This window comes from Bos javanicus, chromosome 24 (assembly GCF_032452875.1).
Source record: "Bos javanicus breed banteng chromosome 24, ARS-OSU_banteng_1.0, whole genome shotgun sequence".
Classification (NCBI taxonomy): Eukaryota; Metazoa; Chordata; class Mammalia; order Artiodactyla; family Bovidae; genus Bos; species Bos javanicus.
In genome coordinates, this window is record NC_083891.1 from 39,116,986 (window position 1) to 39,143,073 (window position 26,088).

The 26,088-nt window shown below is 40.8% G+C and overlaps 1 long non-coding RNA gene across 1 annotated transcript in view; it reads left to right on the forward strand.

Annotated features, from left to right (window-relative positions):
• LOC133237629 (uncharacterized) overlaps positions 1–18,515 on the forward strand; it is a 28,725-nt gene extending 10,210 nt beyond the window's left edge. The window contains exons 2-3 of the long non-coding RNA XR_009733279.1: positions 8,787–8,868; positions 17,351–18,515. This is a non-coding gene — a long non-coding RNA (uncharacterized LOC133237629). The remainder of the gene's footprint in view (positions 1–8,786; positions 8,869–17,350) is intronic.
• The last annotated feature ends 7,573 nt before the right edge of the window (positions 18,516–26,088 follow it).

A 26,088-nucleotide genomic window follows, 5' to 3' on the forward strand; every position in this document is an offset into this window, starting at 1 on the left:
CTTAGGAGAACAGCCCAATTGTTTAAGATCCAATATCATCACTTGGAAGAAGTTGTTTCCAAGAGAATCCTTGGAGTTAACGTGGAGAATTGACAGCTGTGCATGTTAACATCAGCGAGGGAAGGAAAGGATTCTACTTTATCTCCTCTAGAAATTTCCATGTAGCCCTTGAAGAAAACTCAGGAGCCAGGGTCTCTTTGTTTAAAGCTTCTCCATCAATTGGGCCTCCTGAATGACCTTGGATCTCCAGCCTTCCTTCCTGCCATCATCTCAGTTTGCAAATGCCCATCTAGCTCATCTCCAAGACCAATTTATGTGCCATCTCTTTTGAAAATCCCTCCCCACCACTCCCCGCCGAAACACACACCGAAATAGCTTCCGGCAGAAGGAATCTGTCGCCCATTTGGTACTTGTTCTGACCACTTTTGCAGGTAAGTGTGAAAGCTCACAAAGAATAGGATATATCCATACAAATTGTGAAATTATTTGTTCTAGCTCTGTGAAGAATACCGTTGGTAGCTTGATAGGGATTGCATTGAATCTATAAATTGCTTTGGGTAGTGTACTCATTTTCACTATATTGAGTCTTCCAATCCATGAACATGGTATATTTCTCCATCTATTAGTGTCCTCTTTGATTTCTTTCACCAGTGTTTTATAGTTTTCTATATATAGGTCTTTAGTTTCTTCAGGTAGATATATTCCTAAGTATTTTATTCTTTTCGTTGCAATGGTGAATGGAATTGTTTCCTTAATTTCTCTTTCTGTTTTCTCATTATTAGTGTATAGGAATGCAAGGGATTTCTGTGTGTTGATTTTATATCCTGAAATTTTACTATAATCATTGATTAGTTCTAGTAATTTTCTGGTGGAGTCTTTAGGGTTTTCTATGTAATAATTTCACAATTTGTATGGAAAAACAAAAAACCTCGAATAGCCAAAGCTATCTTGAGAAAGAAGAATGGAACTGGAGGAATCAACCTGCCTGACTTCAGGCTCTACTACAAAGCCACAGTCATCAAGACAGTATGGTACTGGCACAAAGACAGAAATATAGATCAATGGAACAAAATAGAAAGCCCAGAGATAAATCCACACACATATGGACACCTTATCTTTGACAAAGGAAGCAAGAATATACAATGGATGAAAGACAATCTCTTTAACAAGTGGTGCTGGGAAAACTGGTCAACCACTTGTAAAAGAATGAAACTAGAGTACTTTCTAACACCATACACAAAAATAAACTCAAAATGGATTAAAGATCTCAATGTAAGACCAGAAACTATAAAACTCCTAGAGGAGAACATAGGCAAAACACTCTCTGACATACATCACAGCAGGTTCCTCTATGACCCAGCTCCCAGAATATTGGAAATAAAAGCAAAAATAAACAAATGGGACCTAATTAAACTTAAAAGCTTCTGCACAACAAAGGAAACTATAAGCAAGGTGAAAAGACAGCCTTCAGAATGGGAGAAAATAATAGCAAATGAAGCAACTGACAAACAACTAATCTCAAAAATATATAAGCAACTCCTACAGCTCAATTCCAGAAAAATAAATGACCCAATCAAAAAATGGGCCAAAGAACTAAATAGACATTTCTCCAAAGAAGACATACAGATGGCTAACAAACACATGAAAAGATGCTCAACATCACTCATTATCAGAAAAATGCAAATCAAAACCACTATGAGGTACCATTTCATGCCAGTCAGAATGGCTGCGATCCAAAAGTCTACAAGTAATAAATGCTAGAGAGGATGTGGAGAAAAGGGAACCCTCTTACACTGTTGGTGGGAATGCAAACTAGTACAGCCACTATGGAGAACAGTGTGGAGATTCCTTAAAAAACTGGAAGTAGAACTGCCATATGACCCAGCAATCCCACTGCTGGGCATACACACTGAGGAAACCAGAAGGGAAAGAGACATGTGTACCCCAATGTTCATCGCAGCACTGTTTATAATAGCCAGGACATGGAAGCAACCTAGATGTCCATCAGCAGATGAATGGATAAGAAAGCTATGGTACATATACACAATGGAGTATTACTCAGCCATTAAAAAGAATACATTTGAATCAGTTCTAATGAGGTGGATGAAACTGGAGCCTATTATACAGAGTGAAGTAAGCCAGAAAGAAAAACACCAATACAGTATACTAATGCATATATATGGAATTTAGAAAGATGGTAACGAGAACCCTGTATATGAGACAGCAAAAGAGACACTGATGTATAGAACAGTCTTTTGGACTCTGTGGGAGAGGGAGAGGGTGGGATGATTTGGGAGAATGGCATTGAAATATGTATAATATCATATATGAAACGAATTGCCAGTCCAGGTTCGATGCACGATACTGGATGCTTGGGGCTGGTGCACTGGGACGACCCAGAGGGATGGTATGGGGAGGGAGGAGGGAGGAGGGTTCAGAATGGGGAACACATGTATGCCTGTGGCAGATTCATTTCGATATATGGCAGAACCAATACAATATTGTGAAGTTTAAAAATAAAATAAAATTAAACAACAACAAAAAAAAAGAATAGGATATATCCCACCCCAGGACTCAGAATTGCACCTTCCCCATCAGTAAGTATTTAAAATGGATTTGACAAACAGATGGAAACTGGAGGAAATCTATTGAATGAGTCTCTCTTTTAGAACCCCTGGAAATGTCCTTACTTTTCTCAACAATTATTGAAAAATTTCCAAGTCAGTTCTTAACCAAGTCTGTGAGTACCAGGGATGGGTGTTAGGGCATCTGTGAACCGCTTAAAGTTGTGTATCAATTACATGCTTATTCTAGGAGGTGGCTCTCCTTCCCTCCCAGTCACCTTCCCCACTGGAGAATCCTCACAGCTCTTTTTGTCTTTAAGGTAACCATAATCCAAAAATCAATTTAAAAAATCACTGTCCTACATATATTTTGAATAAACAACAAGGTACAATAACTTGAAATGGTTAAATAATGCAGTGAGCCACTCATGGCAGTCTCTGTCTTCTGGATATTTATTAAAGAAAAATGATTCTCTGTTCTGATGGCTCCAGACAACTATTTCCCCGAGGGCCAGAATGAGCCACATGACTCTTAGAATCTTCTAGCATTGAAACTAGAAGGAATTTAAGAGATCAGCTAAGCTAATGGCTCAAAAACTGTAGAATGCACAAAATCATTTGGAGAACATGTCAGAACTGATTTCTGAGTCCTGCTCCTATGGTTTTGCTTCAGAAAGTCTGGGAGGGGCCTCTCTTCTAACTGAATAGAAATACAGCAACCTATTTCTAACCAGTTCCAAGCAATGTTGATGCTGTCAGTCCATAGACCACACTTTGAGAACCAATGATCTAGTTTTTATTTCCTGCTGTATACATGATGGAGATCTTCAGAAGCTGGGTGTGACCTACCCAAAGACGCACTGCCAAGTTGGAGACCCAGGTTCTAACCATACTCTGATGCCCGGGTCCTCTGATTAGTAGACCACATCTGTGTCACAGATGTGGTGATATCTGGGTCTCCAAAACTTGTAGATGACCAGCACAGGCACAAAAAAATGTGTCTGACTAGTTGGCAATGCTAGTTTCACATGAAATGATAGAGGATATGAAGAGAAAATAATTTCTTATTCTGCTCATTCCAATCAGAGGATGAAAAAGTTTTTTTGATTTTTTCCCTTCCTCTCAATGACAGATTTCTGTGGCAGTTTTATTGTTGTGGCTAAAATGTTCTTTTGAAACAAAAACATTATGTCATGCTTCTGAAAATGCAATGAGAAGATTCTTTTCATGGGGTCACTTTCATAGGGTTCTAATAATGACATGTTTTTCTATAAATCTTTAGCTAAGCTTTTTCTTTTTCAAATTATTTTTAAGGAATATATTTTCCAGCTGGAAATATCTTTTCCCAGACACCCTCCCTATAACTAAATAAGACCGTAGATAATAGCAAGGTCTACAAGACTTGGCTTTGACCAGCGTTTCACCTGTCTTCTCCCACTGCAGACTGCCAGGGGTCTAGCTTCAGTCTACTTTGTTCCTAACCCCTCTCCCTGCCCCCAATGCCATCAGCCTCTCCTCAAGCCAGTTTTGGTTTTCATGCATTGGTCTTCATCTTTCTAGGATCTTTGATCCACATTCTAGATCTGTCATATAACCTCTTTTCTGACTTGGGACCTGCGAATTCATCTCCCTGAAATCTAGAATTTCCCTGGTGGCTCAGTGGTAAAGAATCCACCTGCAATGCAGGAGAGTCAGGTTCAATCCCTGAGTGAGAAAGATCCCTGGAGAAGGAAATGGCAACTCCAGTGTTCTTGCCTGGAGTATCCCGTGGACAGAGAAGCCTGGCAGGCTACAGTCCACTGGCTGGCAAAAGAGTCAGACACGACTCAGAGCCTAAATAGCAACAGTAACAACTTGTGCTCGGCCTCTTCAGCTAAAATGAAAGTTTCTTGAGGACACAATAGTATCAACTCCCTTGGAACTCCCTAGCACATATTCAGTCTTGAATAAAAACAGCGATTAATTGGAATCTTAAAAAAGAGTTGTTGTCATGAAAGATTTCAGAAATTTTATGTAGTTTAGTAATATGATGCAGAGGAAAAAACATAGTATGTAGAGACACAGACTTGAGTTCAAACCCAGGATAAGTTATTTGACTGCTCTGAGCTTGTTTCCTTCTCTGTAAAACAGCTCTGTGTTCCTAATTCACAGGGTGTTAGGAAAAGTAGATACATCTTATATATACAACACCTGTCATGCAGGGGGCACGTGGGAAATATTCCCCTGGAAACCACCATGGGTCAATTCTAGGGCAAATGCTGCCTATCTGAAAATCCTAACACTCGAGGGGACATATTTCTGAAGTGAATTTCTCAACTTTCTGCATCTCTTGGCTGTTGATATGGTGAAGCTAGGTCAATTTCCTGTATGTGTCACTTCAGTCTGGTACTTGGTGCTTTAGAGACGTATATACAGTCTGCTGTTGGAACTCACTGACAAGAGACATAAGCACTGCAAATTCCCCTCTATGAGAAAAAAATATAAAGATACTGAACACTAGACTATAGTGATCATTTCAAAGCTGTAAAAAAATTGTGTTAGTGACAGTACTACAACTCCACTTAGTGACTACTAAGTTAAAAAAAAACTCAATCTTTAAGCTGGATGCAATATAAATATTTTCAAAATATAATCAGATGGTATTCTTGAAAGTATTAAATTAAAATGTTAGCCTAAAATTTAAGTCCTTGTTTATTAAAACAAACCAAAAAAATAGCAATTTCCGGTAGCAACTCTAACTTTACTGTGAAGACATCCCGAACTGTTTTATTTAAGATTCTTGTCTTGTTACACCACTGGAAAATTGAATCTAAATCCATTTACCATAGGCAAAGAAAATGTTTACAACCTAAAACTGTATTTACACGCATCTATAATGTATTTTTGCTTTTCAAAAAAGGTATAAAAGTAAGAATTTGTGGAAAACGATGGAACGAAGAAGAATGCTTCTGCATTCCTAAATTCCGTGAATCATCTGGAACCACAAAAGCATTTTATGAAATATCACTGTCTTTTGTTTTACATTTTTAGCATTAAGAAGTCCATTCTGTTATTTTTGCCCTTTCCTTATATTCATACTGTTTTTTTTTAACCTAAAACTTACACTAGGTGGAGCCCCACGTTCAAGATTTGGAATGATTTTAAAAAGGGAAAGAAAAAAACGATTGAAAGCAAAACCCGAAAGGCACTTTTATTTTCTCACTTTTAAAGAACGTATCCTTAAAATCTATAGTATCATCAGAATGGAGTTTTTCTTTCTAACAATAAAAACCATGACTATGAATAGGATCATTAATGTTTATTATGGAGAAGCACCAGGTGCAAAGTGACAGAGTCAAGAGCTGTAAGGAGTTGAATTCAATGCAAATATTACATTTCCTTTGAAGAGGAGGCATATGGGGATTGGGGAATAAATCTTTTCTGGACACTTGTAAAAATATTTTGATAGTGTTAATGTTCTCCTGTGTCTAAAGTGGGCATAGTCCTCAGACACACCATGACATTCCAATTAGAGACACGCTGTTGTGAAAAACAAGACTCAAAAAGATCAGAGTAAAAGACAAACCTCAAAGCATCATCAGGCTTCCCTGGTGGCTCAGACAGTGAAGAATCTGCCTACAATGTAGGAGACCTGGGTTTGATCCCTGGGTTGGGAAGATCCCCTGAAGAAGAGACTGGCAACCCACTCCAGTATTCTTGCCTGGAGAATTCCATGGACAGAGGAGCCTGGTGGGCTACAGTCCATGGGATTGCAGAGTCAGACACGACTGAGTGACTAACAAGGAGGAGGATGGAAAACATCATCATGAGTAAAAGGCAAAATATCCAAATTAACAGCACAGTGAACTACATTCAGTATCCCGGGATAAATTATCATGGAAAAGAATGCATGTATAAGTATAACTAAATCAGTGTTCTGTGCAGCAGAAATGAACACAGCATTGTAAATCAACTAGACTGCAGTAAAATAAAAGCAAAGCAAAATACATTCAAATCTCTATGTTCTCCATGGTTAAGAAATGCAGGAAGGCCTAACCAGACATTTAGGAATATCTGAACCTCGGTTTAGGAGTGACTTCTGAACCGAAACACACACACACACACGTTCAATTATGGGTCTGTAGGACTTGCTGTTAAAAATAGGCGCTGTCTAGTCTTGAGCCTCTCAGTGGACTCAAGCTGGAGGAGATAAGACTTCAGAGATAACCGGCCAAACTTAGTCATCACTCACAGCTGCTGGATGAAAACACCATGATAGCCCCACAAATATTTCCTGGGCATCGTTGCTGGTTCAGCTCCCCCTGCGCTATCTCAGGGCTGTCTTTCCAATGCCACGTGCTCAAAATGCAAAGTTCAGACGAGCAGCAGTTACCCTTGCCCAACCACCCAGCACCTGTGCTGACATAGCCTATGTGATTCTGTCAGTTTACTGGGCAGTAAAATGTTGTGTAGTCTGTTTTTATTTTATTTTTTTCCAGATCTATACACAGTCTTGGGCCAGGACAGTCCTGACTCTGCTGACAGCCAAATTATGTAGCACGGTAACCTTTGAACAAGTACAAATCATTGACCTCACATAAATTCTTCCCCAGAAAATCCAAGAGTCAGGTTCAGGTTGGGTCAGGTAGGCATGGAGGCAGTTAGCACTACCCGAAGAATCCAGCATCAACAGAACCGGGAATTTATACCCGTTAAAGAGAACAGTTATAAAAAGCAGATATCAAATATCATGTTTTTTGACGTTTGCTTCATATTGTCCATAAGCAAGCCGCTCCCTTCCTTTTCAAGCTATTTACTAAATTCAAATTGTTCTGCTCCCATAAATGGTTTACAGAAGCAAAATCAATAGGATAAAGAAGAATAGCACTGAGGAGTGGACAATCTTCTTTGATGACAGTATGTGCGCTCAGTCTCTAGTCACGTCCCGCTCTCGCGACCCCGTGAACTGTAGCTCTGTCCATGGGATTTTCCAGGCAAGAATACTGGAGCGAGTTGCCATCTCCTACTCCAGGGGATCTTCCCGACACAGGGATCAAACCGGCATTTTAGGCAGCTCCTGCACTGGCAGTGGATTCTTTACCACTGGGCCACCTGGGAAGCCCAGGTGATTTTTTTAAAAAAAGAAGAGAAATGATCTGAGCTTTGGGTTCTCAAGCTGTTTGTTGGCTAAAACAAAGACTAGATGAACTGGACAGACTATAAGAGCCTTTTTCGATACCTTTAAAAGTGACAACTTTCATGTAAGATTGCTCATTAAGCTTTTATTTTCATACCAAGTTTCCATGTTGATGCTCTTATTCCTTCTGCTACAGTGTACTGGAGTTTTCCAATTAGCTTTTCAGATGGGAGTGGGGTGAAATCCACGCCGTAGCACAGAAAATATACACTCACACACTTCCCCCAAACACTGTGCTTTCCTCGTTTCTCTTGCTGCCCTCTTGTAGCCAGTACTGATACTATGATAATAGAGTCTTATGGAGTAAAACTTATATTCAAATTCTTCCCTAAAAGATAGGTGACCTGGGCATCTTGTATCTACTTCCTGCATGATGAACATCAGGAAAGTGATGCTAAATTCAACAGGAAGGATCAATACAGACTTGACAGGTTTACAGCCCTTCAGCTCTCCTCTCTTTATCTCGAGGGTAACATCTTTAGAAGAGTCAGCAGAGGAGACTGGGTAACTGATGTTTTAAAATTTTTTACATATGGGACTTCAGGAACATCAGGGTGGGTAAATGGTGGGTAGAGAAAGCTACACACTAAAATAGACTGCAGAATAACTTTGCCAAGCTAAGCATCTCATTCTGTATATGCCAAGGAGGAAAGAACTTGATAGATCAATTGTTTTTTGTTTTGCTGACACTTGGTATTGGTCCCAAGAACAATTCCTAAGCAAAGTAATGTTTAACTACTTCCTTATCACCAACACTGCCTCATAAGCATAATTGAGAACTCTGCTATTGTAATTCAGTTTGCTTCATTTTTTTTTCCTTTTGACTAAACCTTTGAGAGAGAATCATATGTCTTCTTCATCAGCACCGTCACCATCTTAGCAATTAAAGATAAGGTAGGGAAAGAAAGGAACTATAATATACATAGAAGTCATTAAAAGGAAGGGCGAGTCCTCTATAAAAGCAAGGTGAAAAGGCACTTTCTTTTATTTTTTATTATTATTATTTTTTGACAATATTTAACATTATTATTTTTTGATTCATACAGCATGTGGAATCTTTGTTTGCCAACCAGGGATCCAACTCGCCCTCCCTGCAGTGGAAGGGAGTCCTAACCACTGGTCCACCAGGTAAGTCCCCAAAGGCATTTTCTTTTAAATACAGTGGAAATGAGCTGAGGCACACCTCCACCCTGCAGGTGACTCAGGATCACCATTTGGGACAAGAGCCCACAGCGAACCTCAGAGGTGATTAGAAGCAAACATCACCAAGCAAGACCCATAAGCCTCTGTAGGCCCAGCCCTGGAACTGATATATAGCTCCACGTGTGGGGACTTTTTTTCCCTACAGAAACCACGGCTAAAAGGCACGAGCATCATTTCATTTTTAGAGTCTGGGAATGGAACACAGAAGAAAGAGTTATGATTTGGTTTTCATTGGCCACTGTAAGTTGTGATAAGAGTGCCTCTCTTTTAAACAAATGGAGGTCATTGTTTGCAGAGGCTACAAAAGTCAAATGAGATATTTTTTGGGGGAGAAAAGTAAAAGCTACCATTTCCTGGAAGAGTCAGACTCAAGGCTCTGGAGGTTCAAAGCTCAGCTCATGTGACATCTCGCTCCAGAGTTTCATTCTGCTCTGCTTTGTGATCCGTTGTCTAGATGACCTTATCTACCAATGGGTTGAAATCTCCTGGATATTTGATTGTCTTTTTCTTTAAACAATTTTTTGGGTCCCTCACCAGCTACTATAGTGCTGTGTATCTTTCGGGGAGTCAATAAATGTCTGTGGAATGAGCAGCAGAAGTTTCAATATTTGGAACAGTTACAAACAATGCATTTGCTGCTTTCAGGGCTGGAAGGCTTAGAGCTTACAGGGTCTTTAAAAAATCATATCTCCTTATTCAGAGAAAAATCCATTTTTATTAAAACCATTTCTATTAATAGAGCAGATAGACATCACCGATGTGTTTCATTTCCTCCTCTCAGCCCCAATTTCCCAAATTCACAGGCATTTTGCTCTTCTTCAGTCAATGTCACAAGAGTTCTGTGCCTATAAAGTGGACACCATGAGAACCCCACAGTGGGCAGTACGAGGGGTTTCCCAGGTGATGCTGGTGATAAAGAACCTGCCTGCCAATGAAGGAGATGAAAGAGACCCAGGTTTGATCCCTGGGAAGGGAAGATCCCCTGGAGGAGGGCATGGCAACCCACTCCAGTATTCTTGCCTGGAGAATGCCCTGGATAGAGGAACCGGGCGGGTTAAAGTCTATAGGTCACAAAGAGTTGGACATGATTAAAGTGATGATGCTAGCATGCATGCATGTGGGCACTATGATATTCTTCCAGGAACAAACGATTTATAATCCTCCAGCTTCCGGAAGTGCTGTCAGTAGGCAGCTCTCAGCTGTCAGCCCTTCGTGGAGTTGCCTCCACTGAAGACAGCTGCGTTGCCTATGTCATACATCCTTCCAGTGGAGCAGGTAAGGATGCTTGGGCCATCTTGCTCTAACTGGAAATAACCTGGAGGTCACCCCAGCTCTAAGGGTCCTCATAGGATGAGCTGAGACCTTTGTGGGGATCACAACTTCTCCCTCTGTTCTGTCCTGCCTTCCTCCTTGGCGTTGGTTTCAGGGATATTCTGCTAATAAATATCTTCGTCATCAATGTCCATTTCACCAATCTATCCTCAAGAAATAACCCATGACATCCCTGTAGACTTTAGGGCATAATGAATAAGGCATAAGGAATTGTTCAAGAGAAGTCTCAGTTCTTCATGGTTTTATAAAACAACAGGGACATATATAGGTAAATCCATTACTCCTTATGACATGCAAAGATACAGGGAGACACACTTAGTTGCTGAAAGAGTCTGATGGATTCTCATACCCAGGAGGATGGGAGAAGGGGATGCTTATTAGGACAGAATTCTTTTGGGAGCTGTGTGTAAAAGACAAGCAGGAATTACTAGATAAGGACAAGGCAAGGAGTTGAAAGCAAGAGAGAGAAAATGAGAAAAATCATGGATACAAGCAAGTCCTTGGGATGTTAAAGGCAGGACACACATGGGGCACAGCAGGAGTAACAAGTGACACAAGCCTGGAGCCAAAAGCCACCTGGCTGATGCATCTGGTAGGTGGTAACAGGATCAGGGAAAACTTGTGGGTGATGGTAAGGAGCTTTGTTCTTGACCTTTTTATAGACGGAGACATAAGACAGATGACTTTCATGCAATCTACACTTTCAGATTTTCCCAACTCCTGACCTCCACCAAAATTACTTGGGAATATAAAGCAAAAAGCAGCACAGACATTTCAGGAGTATGAGGGTGGTATGGACAACACTTTACATAAACTAATTTCTGACATTATCTACTATGCACAGAATTAGATATTTTATAAGAAAAATCATCAGCACATAAGATTTTTCAAAACATTTTATTTTGAAAAAAGAACTTTATCTTTTTTTTTTCAAATCTCGATTTCATGGATAATGTTAGAAAAGTAAATAAACATGGACTCTTGAAGAGCAACTACATTATTTATTGCTACCAAAACAAACAAAATGTACAGATCTTAACTTTTTATTTATATGACTTGTCCTCTTGAAAGTTTTACTTCTTATCATCACTTTGATGTTTATGTGGTCATCAGAAATGATTGCCATTTGGGTCACAATGTTTATAACATCATTACATACAATACAATGTTGGAGTTCTCCTCAGCAATCCTTGCCTTCCTTCTTGTGTGTGTGTGGGTTAGTCGCTCAGTTGTGTAACCCCATGGACTGCAGCCCACCAGGTTCCTCTATCCATGGGATTTTCCAGGCAAGGATATTGGAATGGGTTGCCATTTCCTTCTCTAGGGGATCTTCCCGACCCAGGGATCAAACCCGGGTCTCCTGCACTGCAGGCAGATTCTTTACCATCTGAACTACGAGGGATAGTTGCCTTCCTTCTTACCTAGGAATTACCCACAAGTAAAATTACATAGACCCAGTCAATAACTACAAAGTTACAACTCACAAGTGCTACAGAGATTCTTGATAAACAGAATTATTAGCGACACACCAGAAACCACTAGGTGATGAGACAAATAAGGAGGGCTGATGATTTTATACACAATCCCCAGTACATAGCCAGATATGACATCTGATAGATAGATGGGCTGCCCTGCTGGCTCATGATAAAGAATCTGCCTGCCAATGTGGGAGATGCAGGTTTGATCCCTGGGTTGGGAAGGTCTCATGAAGGAGGAAAGGGCACCCACTCCAGTATCTTGCCTGGGAAATGCTATGAACAGAGGAGCCTGGTGGGCTACAGGCCTTGGGGGTCACAGACAGTCAGACACAACTGAGCGACTGAGCACACAGCACAGATAGATATTAACAGATCTTTATTTTACACACAGATGAAACAGTACAGAATAAAAGTGAGTACAGACAACAATGCCATAGAGATAAACTTGAATCCAGCCTATTTTACTTTAGAAATAAATACTTCTTAAGCTCTAATACTTAGACTTATTATTAGCAGCCCCTTACCTGTGACACCCACACAAACGATAATGCTCACCAGGCTGTTGCAAAACTATGGTGGAGAAGCAGGACCAGAAGCAAGATGGAACCACTGGGGTGTTTAAAGCAAGAGGGGGGCATGGGCAGATTTATAGCTTGGATGCATCTCTGGAGCCAGATGAAGGATAGCATAAAGATGAAAAGAAGGATTTGGCAAACCTTTGCAAAACTCAGGGAAGATATGATGAAAATCTGCACACCTTGGGCAACTGGAAATCCCAGTCTTCTGGTCCAAGGTGTCTATGGCTTGGCTTCCTCAACTCCTATCCTTCTCAATGGAGACCCTTGGGAGAGCCAAGCAGGGAGAGCAAGCTGACCAAGATAACTCTCTGCTTTTCATGTCTCTCTGATTTTGAGAAGGGCCTTATTACCCTGACTAATAAAGCAGAAAATTAGCTATTAGAGAAGTATTCATGATTAGATTTAGAAGCTCAATAACCCTCAAAAGAAAGAGTTGAAAATCTAAATGGAATTTGTAGGTACAAGGCTTTATATGAATTGGGAAAAAAATTTAGTTTCTGTTTGACTTTTTTTCCTGCAAAACCACTATTAGTTCTACCAAAATATACTGCTGAGGATAGCAACTTCTCTAGAAACAGAAATCTCTTTCATAGGGCAAATCACCCTACTGATTGACACATTTTTTTTTTTTACTATAACCCTTTCTAATCCCCCTTCCCCCTGCACAATGAAAGAGCTTTATATAACCTCCAGATGAAAGACAAATTTAGTTGTATGTGACAAAATATTGTCTGAGATGCACCAAAATTCTGTTTTTGAAGGTACAGGAGAGTCAAAAAGTATATTAAAATGGTTAAAAGGAAATATGTCTAAATAAAACCAGTTTATGACTAGGACCCTGGTGGCTTTTAGCAGGTAAGTTGTACCTCAGTTAACTCATCCATAAAATCAGATGATAGGTAAGTTCCTATCATGAGGTTATGAAGATTAAATGGGACACATGTGCAGTCCATCGCCCAGCACCTGGGAAAGAGGAAGTGATGAAGGTGTGGCCAAAAATGAGGCTGCTGATGATATCTGGTCATGCACATCCCAGAAAAGAAACCACGTCGAGTGACAAGCCCATTAGCTTTTTTTTTTTTTTTTTAAGAAAGTGATCCCAGATCGACCAAATCTTTAGGCTGCAGACCCTGCCTGTCCCCTCTCTGTAAATGGAACGAAAACAAATTTTAAAAGCCCAAATGACACACACACACATCAAAAGATTCCTAAATAGAGTAGAAGGGAGCCTTAGAAAGTGAAAGAAAAGGAGAAACTGATAGGATACACATGCTCTGGGATGGAGTCGAGGGTGAAAAAACAGGCAAACACTCTGGCTTGTACTTTGCTGCTTCTGGGAGCAGAGATTTCAGAAGATTCCCTGAACATCTCACAAACACAGTGCTATATTCCAAACTTTCTAAGTCCTAGAAGAAAGAAGAATTCACAGTATTTGGCACACGATTAACTTAAAAGAAGTAGGTTCTAGTTACTGATTATTACTGGAAGAGAAAGTGAGATTTTAAGGATGGTTGTCCAGCAGGTTATCGTTTACAATAGGGGTCCCCAACCTTTGGGATCTGACGTCTGATGATCTGAGGTGGAGGTAATGTAATAATAATAGAAATAAAGTACACAATAAATGCAATTCGCTTGAATCATCCCGAATTTTCCCACAGACCCCCACTCCTGGTCTGTGGGAAAATCATCTTCCCCATAAAACCGACCCTGGGTGCCAGGTTGAGGACCGCTTGTTAATGAGAAGGATAATGGAAAGACCTACAGACATACACAGAGGAAAACACACAGTGTGAATCCCAAAAGGGGACTTGAGATGTGGAACTGAAAAATCATAGCATAACCCAAAAGGCAAAACTGCTGATTAGCGGTAATTGCATCAAATCAACAACTCATAGCTCAACAGAGTAAACTTAAATGATATGTAGTCCTAAGGATATTTACGGGCAACCAAATCATCTAAGAATAAGATTCCCAAATTACTTACACCAGAATAGAAAATCTTACAAACATCCATGCCAAATTTCATGCTAACATTCAATATATAGTTTTAGAGATTCCAGAAATAACAGATGGCATTATGTATTTGTAACAGTAACATGCATTTGCTCCCAGCAAGTGAAATCCTGCCATCTCAACTGACTAAGACGACAGTTTGAAATTTATTTGGAATTTATGAGGAGGGAGACCCAGGATGAAAGTGGAATGGATAATCAAGACAATGATTTTCCTACAGAAGAATAGCCCAAAGGATTTCTTTTTTTTTTCCCCAGGAACCAGCCATGCTAAGGACATTTTTTTTTAAAAGGATAGAAGTTCTAATGAGATGAATGATCCTAGAGCCTATTATATACAGTGAAGTAAGTCAGAAAGAGAAAGACAAATATTGTATATTAATGCATATATATGGAATCTACAAAGATGGTACTGATAAACCTATTTGCAGGGCAGCGATGGAGATGCAGACATAGAGAACAGATTGGTGGACACAGTGAGGGAAGGAGAGCGTGGGATGAAGTGAGAGAGTAGCACTGAAATGTATACATAACAATATGTAAAACAGATAGCCAGGGGAAATGAGCTGTATGACCCGGGGAGCTCAAATCGAGTGCTCTGTGACAAGCTAGCGGGGTAGAATGGGGTGGGAGGTGGCAGGGAGGTTCAGGAGGGAGGGGACATATGTATATCTATGGCTGATTCATGTTAATGTATGGCAGAAACCAACAATATTATAAAGCAATTATCCTCCAATTAAAAATAAAGAAATTAAAAATGGATAGACACTATTAAACCAGCCACTCCTACAGTATCATGCTAATCAAAGCCTTTCTCAGCGGGGGGAGGAATCTTATTTCCCACATGCTTGATAACTAGAAATAAATGTAACTAAAACTCTACTTTTTGTATTCAAAACCTGCCTGTCATCTGGTCTCCATTCTACAACAAGAAATCCACCAGCAGACATGAACCCTTTCTCCCCTCCCTGGTCCCACAGGTGGAATAGCTGGGTGCCCAGTACATCCTTACTGCCCAGCTTTGGAAGAACAAAGTTTGATATTTTGAATCTTGCTACCTTGAGGACCAATTAAAGTGAGAAGATTTCATGTCAAATTCATGACTCATTGAATATAAATACATCCACAGTGTACCATTTCCAGTGCCTTTATATTAGAAACAATGCCAGCATCACAAAACCCAACACACATATCTGCCACAAATGGTAATTGTGAATATCCGTGGTGTATAACTTATAGAAACAACCAAACAAGAGCCTTAGAAAATTCCATTTCAAACTGTTTGGGATATTTTCAAACTACTTTGTTATAAAGAACTATTCTTCAAAACTGTACAAAACCCCTTCTTTCAGAAATAAAACCAAGAGCAAAACATGAAGGCGCATAGGGTGCACGCATATGGGCACCAGGATGCTAAAGATATTTTCCCAACAAGCAATTTCATCTGGCAATTTTCTTCTTCTCCAAACACAGAAATCAACAGCTTAAACATTAATTTCATGACTCACCCACATAGTCCATGTTGCACGCCCAGAAATAACATTTTTCCAGATGATGGGCAGGTCCCGTGCCATGTTCCGAGGGGCAGCAAGACAGGGAGGTGAGCAAAAAGGAGAAGAAAACATAGATTAGAAGTAATTCAACACCTAGTGATAACTCATCCCCATTCTGAGCATGATAGTAAGAGTTCTCTCCTTTCTAGAAACTGCCCCATTGCCAAGACACAGTGGGTCAAGGCAAAAGTTGCTATAGGAAAACAAGGTCGAGAACTGTGGATACCAAGGGGGAAAGAAGGAGATGGGATGAGCTTATATATACTACTGACAGATATATACTATTTGACAGATCAGTATATATCTGATTGACAGATATATACTACTGTGTATAAACTGGATGACTAATGGGAACCTACTGTATAGACAGAGAACTGTACTCAGTGTTCTCTGGTGACCCAAATGGGAAGGAAATCTGAAAAAGAGGGGGTATATGTATTCATAATTTGTACGGCAGAAACTAATACAATGTTGGAAAGCAACTATTCTCCAATTGAAATTTAAAAAAAGAAAAGGTAGATAATTCATGAGAGACACAAAGGGATCTCTTGTTAACACTTTCAACGAGCAGATAAGAGAATACAAATGTTACAAATAAGAGAAAACACATGCAAGCCACATTTGAATGTATAATAGATGTTTCCAGAAAGAGACTATAAAAGAGTTGTATGAACGCATAGGGACATAAAAATAATGAAAGCAATGTGGCCTAGAATGGGGGAGGAGTTTGAGACTGTGGTCAAGTAAGTGTATTAGTCACTCAGTTGTGTCTGATTCTCTGTGACCCCACAGACTGTAGCTTGCCAGGCTCCTCTGCCCGTGGGATTTTCCAGGCAAGAATATTGGAGTAGTTGACAATCCCCTTCTCCAGGGGATTTTCCCAACCCAGGGACTGAACCCAGGTCTCCTGCATTGCAGGCACGTTGTGGCCAAGTAAAGACTTAGGCTATTTCAAAATCAAAATCAGAAAACTCAGTAAAATTATTTACATACTCCCACAAGCATTTGACTGCTACTGCTGCTGCTAAGTCACTTCAGTCGTGTCCGACTCTGTGCGACCCCATAGACGGCAGCTGTGTCTGACTCTTTGTGAACCCATGGACTGCAGCATGCCAGGCTCCTCTGTCCTTCACTATCTCCTGCAGTTTGCTCAAATTCCTGTCCATTGAGTCGGTGATGCTAGCTAACCATCTCATCATCTGCCGCCCCTTCTCCTTTGGCCTTCCATCTTTCCCAGCATCAGGGCCTTTTCCAGTGAGTCAGCACATTACCACACTTAAAAACAAAACAGCTATTGTTAGAATGATTACTGGTCACCCTTTGTAGACCCAATCTTTAGAAGAAAGAATAAGAGTCTAAGTCACGCTCAGCATAAAGTGTTAAAAAATATTGCAGTCTGTGAAACAAAAGCAGCCTTAGCACATACTCAAGAAACCTGGTCTTCCTCTCCACAGGTCTGGGACAAGAGCAGTTACTTAAAGGGCACTGGATGAAGTGTGACAGACATGCCTGCAGAGACCAGAGAGGAGCCAGCTGTCAGCACTCAGCGCACAACCCCCTCCTGATCCGTCCAAGCCTGCGGAACCTTGCAATGTGCCCCTAACGTCCTCTGGATATTTAAAAAGTTTAAGAACTTGACTAGTGGGCAGCATTTGGTTTCATCTACTCTCCTAGTTCTAATAGTGAATGGTGTTTTCTTCCCAGTGAGAACACACGGACTTCCTTGGTAATGGCCAAAGGATACAGCTGATCCTCTCTGTGGATAAAAATAATATTGACTATTTTTCTTTCCTAGAGACTCAGGAAAGGGAACACGTAGGTGCATACATGAGTCACTGTCACAGAAGTGAGCATACACATCTGGTTTCAATCACCTTCTGCCCACAGGTTCCATCACCCTGTGAACCTGGCCCCTGACTGCCTGGGTTGACCTCACAGTGAGGGGAGACAGCCAGAGTAGGGGGAGGAATTGGGGAATCTGAAGTGTGGGTTCAGGGGTCCTTTAAAGGAACTGGGGGAATCTTGAGCAAGTCATTAAACATCTGTTTCCTTGAGTGGAAAAGGAGAATGAGGTCCTGGTTTTCTCATCAAGTCATGGTGCAGAGGAAATGAAATGATGTTTGGAAAAGACCTTTGGGAAATAAGCAGGAAAAATTCAGAGTGGGCTTTGGAATGTCCTTGAGTATTTATTGTCTGCTTCTCAGCAAGAATGCTCAGTCCCTTCATTGGATAAGAAATGTTGAAATAGGATATGCTGTAGCCTCAACTTCAACTGCCAATTGTATTTGTCATTATCCATCCCTACAGGCCTATTTCCAACCCTGTGAAGGCCCATGAGTCTATTTCTAAAGTGGGGTCCAGGACTCTGGGAGGCCCCTATGCCTCTTCCAGGAGGCCCATGAGATCAAAACAATTTTCCTAGTCATGTTGTTGTTAGTTGCTGAGTCATGTCCAACATTTTTGTGATGTTATGGACTGACTCGCCAAGCTCCCCTGTTCATAGCATTTCCCAGGCAAGAATACTGGAGTGGGTTGCCATTTCCTTCTCCAGGGGATCTTCCTGACCCAGGGATTGAATCCCCGTCTCCTGCTTGGCAAGTGGATTTTTTTTTTTTTTTACCAGAGTCACCAGGGAAGCCCTTTCCCTAGTCATGCTGCTGCTGCTAAGTCGTGTCCGACTCTGTGTGACCCCATAGACGGCAGCCCACCAGGCTCCGCCGTCCCTGGGATTCTCCAAGCAAGAACACTGGAGTGGGCTGCCATTTCCTTCTCCAATGCATGAAAGTGAAAACTGGAAGTAAAGTCGCTCAGTCGTGTCTGACTCTTAGCGACCCCGTGGACTAATTTGCCTTTTGCATACAGTGGAAGTTTCTGGATGCTACATGGTCTATGAGGTCTCACCTTCAGTTTCTAAGTGGGAAGCAGGAACCTACATAAGAATTCACTCTCTTAAGCTGGGCATTAAATAGAATTGCAGTAACACTCTTTACCCTAAATTATTCTTATTTTGGAAATATAGGCAACTTTCATAAAAATACTCACGTTCATTAACCTCCAGTTAAACATAAATTTAAAAAATGTTTACATTCGCATGGTATGGAATTTACTATTTTAAGGTGAATTAAAAACAAATATCTGAAAAATTTCTCCGTTGTAATTCTGAACATAGTACATATCAATAAGTATGCACGAATAAACAAAGGTTCTTCAATCATTTTTAAGGATGATTGAAGGAAAGAGGTCCTAAGACCAAAATATTTGGGTACCACAGTGTCTACAACGGAAATCAGGATAGTGAAGGGTAAACGATGAGGCTGAGAAGGATGCAGGAGAAGCCCCCGGGGCCACATGCATGATTCTGGTCTTAACCAAAAAGCAAGATCAGTCTGGTCCACGCGTGTTGGAGGCTGCAGTTACAGTGTCTTTCCCTGCCTGTGATGGACGTAAAGAATTACTCACTGCTCATCTTACTTTTCTACCTTTTAATGATTCATCATAGAAACATGAATTCATAAAGCTCCAACATAAAGCTTCATCAGCCTACAATGAATCTCAAGGTTGCTTTCAAAAAGAATAACTTCCCCTCTGTGGTTGGTGCAATGTCTGCACTGTGCTCATTTTTTGAAACCCACTTTATGGTTAATTGGGAAGTGGGAAATGTTTATAGAGGAGCCCGCATTCCAGTGGAGCCAAGATCAGAGTCACTACTCTGAGGATGCTCTGTGGGGCGGGAAGAAATAGAGCTTCCAGGATAGGTGGTCCTTTCTGACTTCAGTGAGGCCTTCTGAGTGAGTGAAAGTCGCTCAGTTGTGTCCGACTCTTTGTGATCCCCCGGACAATACAGTCCATGGAATTCTCCAGGCCAGAATACTGAGTGGGTAGCTTTTTCCTTTTCCAGGGGATCTTCCCAACCCAGGGATAGAACCTAGATCTCCCGCATTGCAAGCAGATTCTTTACCAGCTGAGCCATCAGGAAAGCCCAAGAATACTGGAATGGATAGCCTATTCCTTCTCCAGGGGACCTTCCCCGTCCAGGAATCGAACTGGGAATCGAACTCCTGAATTGCAGGGGGGATTCTTTATCAACTGAGCTATGAGGAAGTGAGCCCCTCTGTGCTGCCCGCGAACCCCCTCTGCTAGCCCTATTGGCTTTTTGGTACCTGTCACTTCAGAAGCTGCTGCAAGCTTTATCCATCCTCAAGTCCCTTCTGCATTCCCCTAACTGTTAGAGGAAAAAAACCTCACTTCTCTCTTCACCAAGGAGCTAGAGGCAGGCAGCTAAACAGTTAATATTTATGACTGTAAAATTTATGAGCTGTTAATGTCGGCAAGATAAAAATAATTACCTTAATATGCAATTTCCAGGAATAAATAGCAACCAAAAGCGTGATTATGATTTTAATAACAAGAAAATAATTGTATGTTAGTAACATCAGTGAGAGAAGACGGATCTAAGGCATATCCAGGTAAGGAAATGGGTGTGAAGGAGATGAAGGAACACAGCAAGGCAACAAGGCCAGTCACATCAAACATTCTTATCAAAGTGCATTCTCCAGGGACGCCTGCTGGAACAGCATCACTGAGGGGACAGTCTGTACCTTAAAAAAACAAAACAAAACTGATAAGATGCTCAAGCCTTTCAGCAAGACTGAGATGGTAGAACGTCAGGAGAGGAGGGCAGACCTATAAAAAATGCTAAAGACATTTGAGCAAAAAACCCAAGGAATTAAACTTCTCAGTGCATGCATGTGTGCTCAGCCTCTCAGTCTTGTCTGGCTCTTTGCAGCCCCATGGACTGTAGCCCACCAGGCTCCTCTGTCCATGGAATTCTCCAGGCAAGAATACTGGACTGGGTTGCCATCACCTTCTTCAGGACAACTTCCCAACCCAGGGATCAAACCCGGGTCTCTGCATCTCCTGCATTGGCAGGTGGGTTCTTTACCACTGAGCCACTTGGGAAGCTAAACTTCTGAGTGGATCTAAGTAAAACTTTTCTTTCAAAATTTATTTATTAAAATTGAAATTTAGTTTTTTCACAACATTGTGCCAATCTCTGCTGTATAGCGAAGTGCCTCAGTTATATACCTGTATACATTTTTAAATATTTTTTCCATTATGGTTTATCATAGGATATTAAATATAGTTCCCTGTTTTTCTCTTTTTTTTTTTTTTTTGAGGGGTGTAAAGCAAGGAGGGACCCAGTATGATTTCACAGAGATAGTCTGTCTTTTTGAATCTACTTTGGCTTGGTGAGTCACTTGCCCTGGGCAAGCCTTGATTTTGTTGTCTTTGCTCATCTCTGCAGAACTGTAAGAAAGGTCAGAAATAAGGGCATTTTCAGCCCTTAGGTCAGAATACTTGGAGCACAGCAGGTGCTCAGTAAATGGCAGTTCCTTTCTTGGTTTCCTCCCTTTTTTTTTCTTCACATCACAACCCGCCATCCAAGAGCTGCTCAATTCTTAGGTAACCATTACATGTACAGAGAGAGAAACAGAATTGAAGGAATGTGTATATGCTGAAGACAGATGCCTGTGATTCATGAATAGATTAAAAATAGAAATCTCTATCATGATGATTTAGTTGAAACTCTCCTCCCTGACACCTGTTGACAACTTTATTTATTCACTGATTAATTAATTCACTGATTTATTCACTTTATTTATTCACTGATTCATTCATTCATTCATTTATTGGCTTCACTACATGGCAAATGGGATCCTAGTTCTTCAACCAGGGGTTGAACCTGTGCCCCCTATTGCGGAAGTGCAGAATCTTAACCACTGGACCACCAGGGAAGTCCTCCTGACATCTAGCTTTGTATGTGGTAACTTGATTGACGTGACTTCTAGAAACTTCTTCAATTTTAACGTTTAAACTATTTGGGACTGGTGAAATCACTTATAAGAATGCACTTAGGATGTTGTTTTGTTGTTGTTTAGTCGCTAAGTCATGTCCGACTCTTTGCAACCCCAGTGGATTGCAAAGTCTGCTAGTCTCCTCCGTCCATGGGATTTCCCAGGCAAGAATACTGGAGTAGACTGTCATGCCCTCCTCCAGGGGATCTTCCCGACCCAGGGATTGAACCCTCCTCTCCTGTGGCTCCTGTATTGGCAGGTGGAATCTTTTCTGCTGAGCCACCAGGGAAAGTGAAAGTGTTAGCTGTTAACTTGTGCCCAACTCTTTGTGACCCTATGGACTGTAGCCCACCAGGCTCCTCTGTCCATGGAATTCTCCAGGCAAAAACACTGGATGGCTTGCCATTCCCTTCACCAGGGGATCTTTCTGACCCAGGGATCGAACCCAGGTCTCCTGCACTGCAGGCAGATTCTTTACTGTTTGAGCCACAGGGGAAGCCCCTCTAGTTCCCTGACCAGGGATCAGACCCCGTGTTCCCTGCATCAGGAACGTGGCCTCTTAGCCACTAGACCACCAGGGAAGTCCCTTGTTCTTCAGTATTATCGTTATCAGTTTACCTGCTTCACTCCAGTGAGGTATAAGGTTTGATATTTTCATAAAATTCTCTTTAGAAATTCATAACATTTTGGATCATGTTTATTGGCATTTATATATTTGTCTCCCAGTAAGATGATAAGCACCGTTTTTAATTCACACGTGTATTTTCATGGCCTGCATCAGTACCTTGCTTGTAAAAAATAAGTGAAAATCAAATTGAAGTAAATACAACACCTTGCATTTGATTTGAGTTACAAGACATTCTATTTTTTTTTTAATCAAAACGTACTTGATTCACAATGTTATGTTAGTTTCAGGGTTACAGCAAAGTGATTGAGTTATACATATATATATTTTTTTTCCATTAAGTTATTACAAGATATTTAATGTATTTCTTTGTGCAATACAGGAAATCTTTGTTGTTTATCTATTTTAAATATGGTTGGGTGCATCGGCTAATCACAAACTCTTAGTTTATCCCTTCTCCTCTTTGGTAACTATATTTGTTTGTGTGTCTGTAAGTTTCTGTTTCTGTTTTGTAAATGAGCTCATTTGTGTTATTTTTTAGATTCCACATATAAATGATATCTTATAATATGTGTATTTCTCTGACTTAATTCACTCAATACGATAGTCTCTAGGCCTATCTATGTTGCTGGAAATGGCATTACCTCATTCTTTTTATGGCTGGTAATATTCCATCATATATATATATATGCTACATCTTTACTCATTCAGCTCTCAGTGGACACAGGTTGCTTCCATGTCTTGGCTATTGTAAATGGTGCTGATATAAACTTTGGGGTTCTTTCTGAATTAGAGTTTTCTTTTCCCAACATATGCCCAGGAGTGGGATTGCTAAATCAAACGGTAACTCTACTTTTAGCTTTTTAAGGAACCTCCATACTATTCTCCATAGTGGCTGTACCAATTTAATTCCCATCAACAATGTAAGAGGGTTCCCTTTTCTCCACACCCTCTCCAGTATTTATTATATGCAGACTTTTGATGATGGCCATTGTCTAACTCAATGAAACTAAGCCACGCCCGTGGGGCAACCCAAGATGGGCGGGTCATGGTGGAGAGATTTGACAGAATGTGGTCCACCGGAGAAGGGAATGGCAAACCACTTCAGTATTCTTGCCTTGAGAACCCCATGAACAGTATGAAAAGGCAAAATGATAGGATACTGAAAGAGAAACTCCCCAGGTCAGTAGGTGCCCAATATGCTACTGGAGATCAGTGGAGAAATAACTCCAGAAAGAATGAAGGGACGGAGCCAAAGCAAAAACACCACCCAGCTGTGGATGTGACTGGTGATAGAAGCAAGGTCCGATGCTGTAAAGAGCAATATTGCATAGGAACCTGGAATGTCAGGTCCATGAATCAAGGCAAATTGGAAGTGGTCAAACAAGAGATGGCAAGAGTGAATGTCGACATTCTAGGAATCCCCGAACTGAAATGGACTGGAATGGGTGAATTTAACTCAGATGACCATTATATTTACTACTGCGGGCAGGAATCCCTCAGAAGAAATGGACTAGCCATCATGGTCAACAAAAGAGTCTGAAATGCAGTACTTGGATGCAATCTCAAAAATGACAGAATGATCTCTCTTTGTTTCCAAGGCAAACCATTCAATATCACAGTAATCCAAGTCTATGCCCCAACCAGTAACGCTGAAGAAGCTGAAGTTGAACGGTTCTATGAAGACCTACAAGACCTTTTAGAACTAACACCCCAAAAAGATGTCCTTTTCATTATAGGGGACTGGAATGCAAAAGTAGGAAGTCAAGAAACACCTGGAGTAACAGGCAAATTTGGCCTTGGTATACGGAATGAAGCAGGGCAAAGACTAATAGAGTTTTGCCAAGAAAATGCACTGGTCATAACAAACACCCTCTTCCAACAACACAAGAGAAGACTCTATACATGGACATCACCAGATGGTCAGAAATCAGATTGATTATATTCTTTGCAGCCAAAGATGGAGAAGCTCTATACAGTCAGCAAAAACAAGACCAGGAGCTGACTGTGGCTCAGACCATGAACTCCTTATTGCCAAATTCAGACTGAAATTGAAGAAAGTAGGGAAAACCACTAGACCATTCAGGTATGACCTAAATCAAATCCCTTATGATTATACAGTGGAAGTGAGAAATAGATTTAAGGGCCTAGATCTGATAGATAGAGTGCCTGATGAACTATGGAATGAGGTTCATGACATTGTACAGGAGACAGGGATCAAGACCATCCTCATGGAAAAGAAATGCAAAAAAGCAAAATGGCTGTCTGGGGAGGCCTTACAAATAGCTGTGAAAAGAAGAGAAGCGAAAAGCAAAGGAGAAAAGGAAAGATATAAACATCTGAATGCAGAGTTCCAAAGAATAGCAAGAAGAGATAAGAAAGCCTTCTTCAATGATCAATGAAAAGAAATAGAGGAAAACAACAGAATGGGAAAGACTAGGGATCTCTTCAAGAAAATCAGAGATACCAAAGGAACATTTCATGCAAAGATGAGCTCGATAAAGGACAGAAATGGTATGGACCTAACAGAAGCAGAAGATATTAAGAAGAGATGGCAAGAATACACAGAAGAACGGTACAAAAAAGATCTTCACAACCCAGATAATCACGATGGTGTGATCACTGACCTAGAGCCAGACATCCTGGAATGTGAAGTCAAGTGGGCCTTAGAAAGCATCACTACGAACAAAGCTAGTGGAGGTGATGGAATTCCAGTTGAGCTACTCCAAATCCTGAAAGATGATGCTGTGAAAGTGCTGCACTCAATATGCCAGCAAACTTGGAAAACTCAGCAGTGGCCACAGGACTGGAAAAGGTCAGTTTTCATTCCAATCCCAAAGAAAGGCAATGCCAAAGAATGCTCAAACTACTGTACAATTGCACTCATCTCACACGCTAGTAAAGCAATGCTCAAAATTCTCCAAGCCAGGCTTCAGCAATATGTGAACCATGAACTTCCTGATGTTCAAGCTGGTTTTAGAAAAGGCAGAGGAACCAGAGATCAAATTGCCAACATCTGCTGGATCATAGAAAAAGCAAGAGAGTTACAGAAAAACATCTATTTCTGCTTTATTGACTATGCCAAAGCTTTTGACTGTGTGGATCACAATAAACTGTGGAAAATTCTTCAAGAGATGGGAATACCAGAACACCTGATCTGCCTCTTGAGAAATTTGTATGCAGGTCAGGAAGCAACAGTTAGAACTGGACATGGAACAACAGACTGGTCCCAGATAGGAAAAGGAGTTCGTCAAGGCTGTATATTGTCACCCTGTTTATTTAACTTATATGCAGAGTACATCATGAGAAACACTGGACTGGAAGAAACACAAGCTAGAATCAAGATTGCCGGGAGAAATATCAATAACCTCACATATGCAGATGACACCACCCTTATGGCAGAAAGTGAAGAGGAACTCAAAAGCCTCTTGATGAAAGTGAAAGTGGAGAGTGAAAAAGTTGGCTTAAAGCTCAACATTCAGAAAACGAAGATCATGGCATCTGGTCCCACCACTTCATGGGAAATACATGGGGAAACAGTGGAAACAGTGTCAGACTTTATTTTGGGGGGCTCCAAAATCACTACAGATGGTGACTGCAGCCATGAAATTAAAAGACGGTTACTCCTTGGAAGGAAGGTTATAACCAACCTAGATAGCATGTTCAAAAGCAGAGACATTACTTTGCCAACAAAGATTTGTCTAGTCAAGGC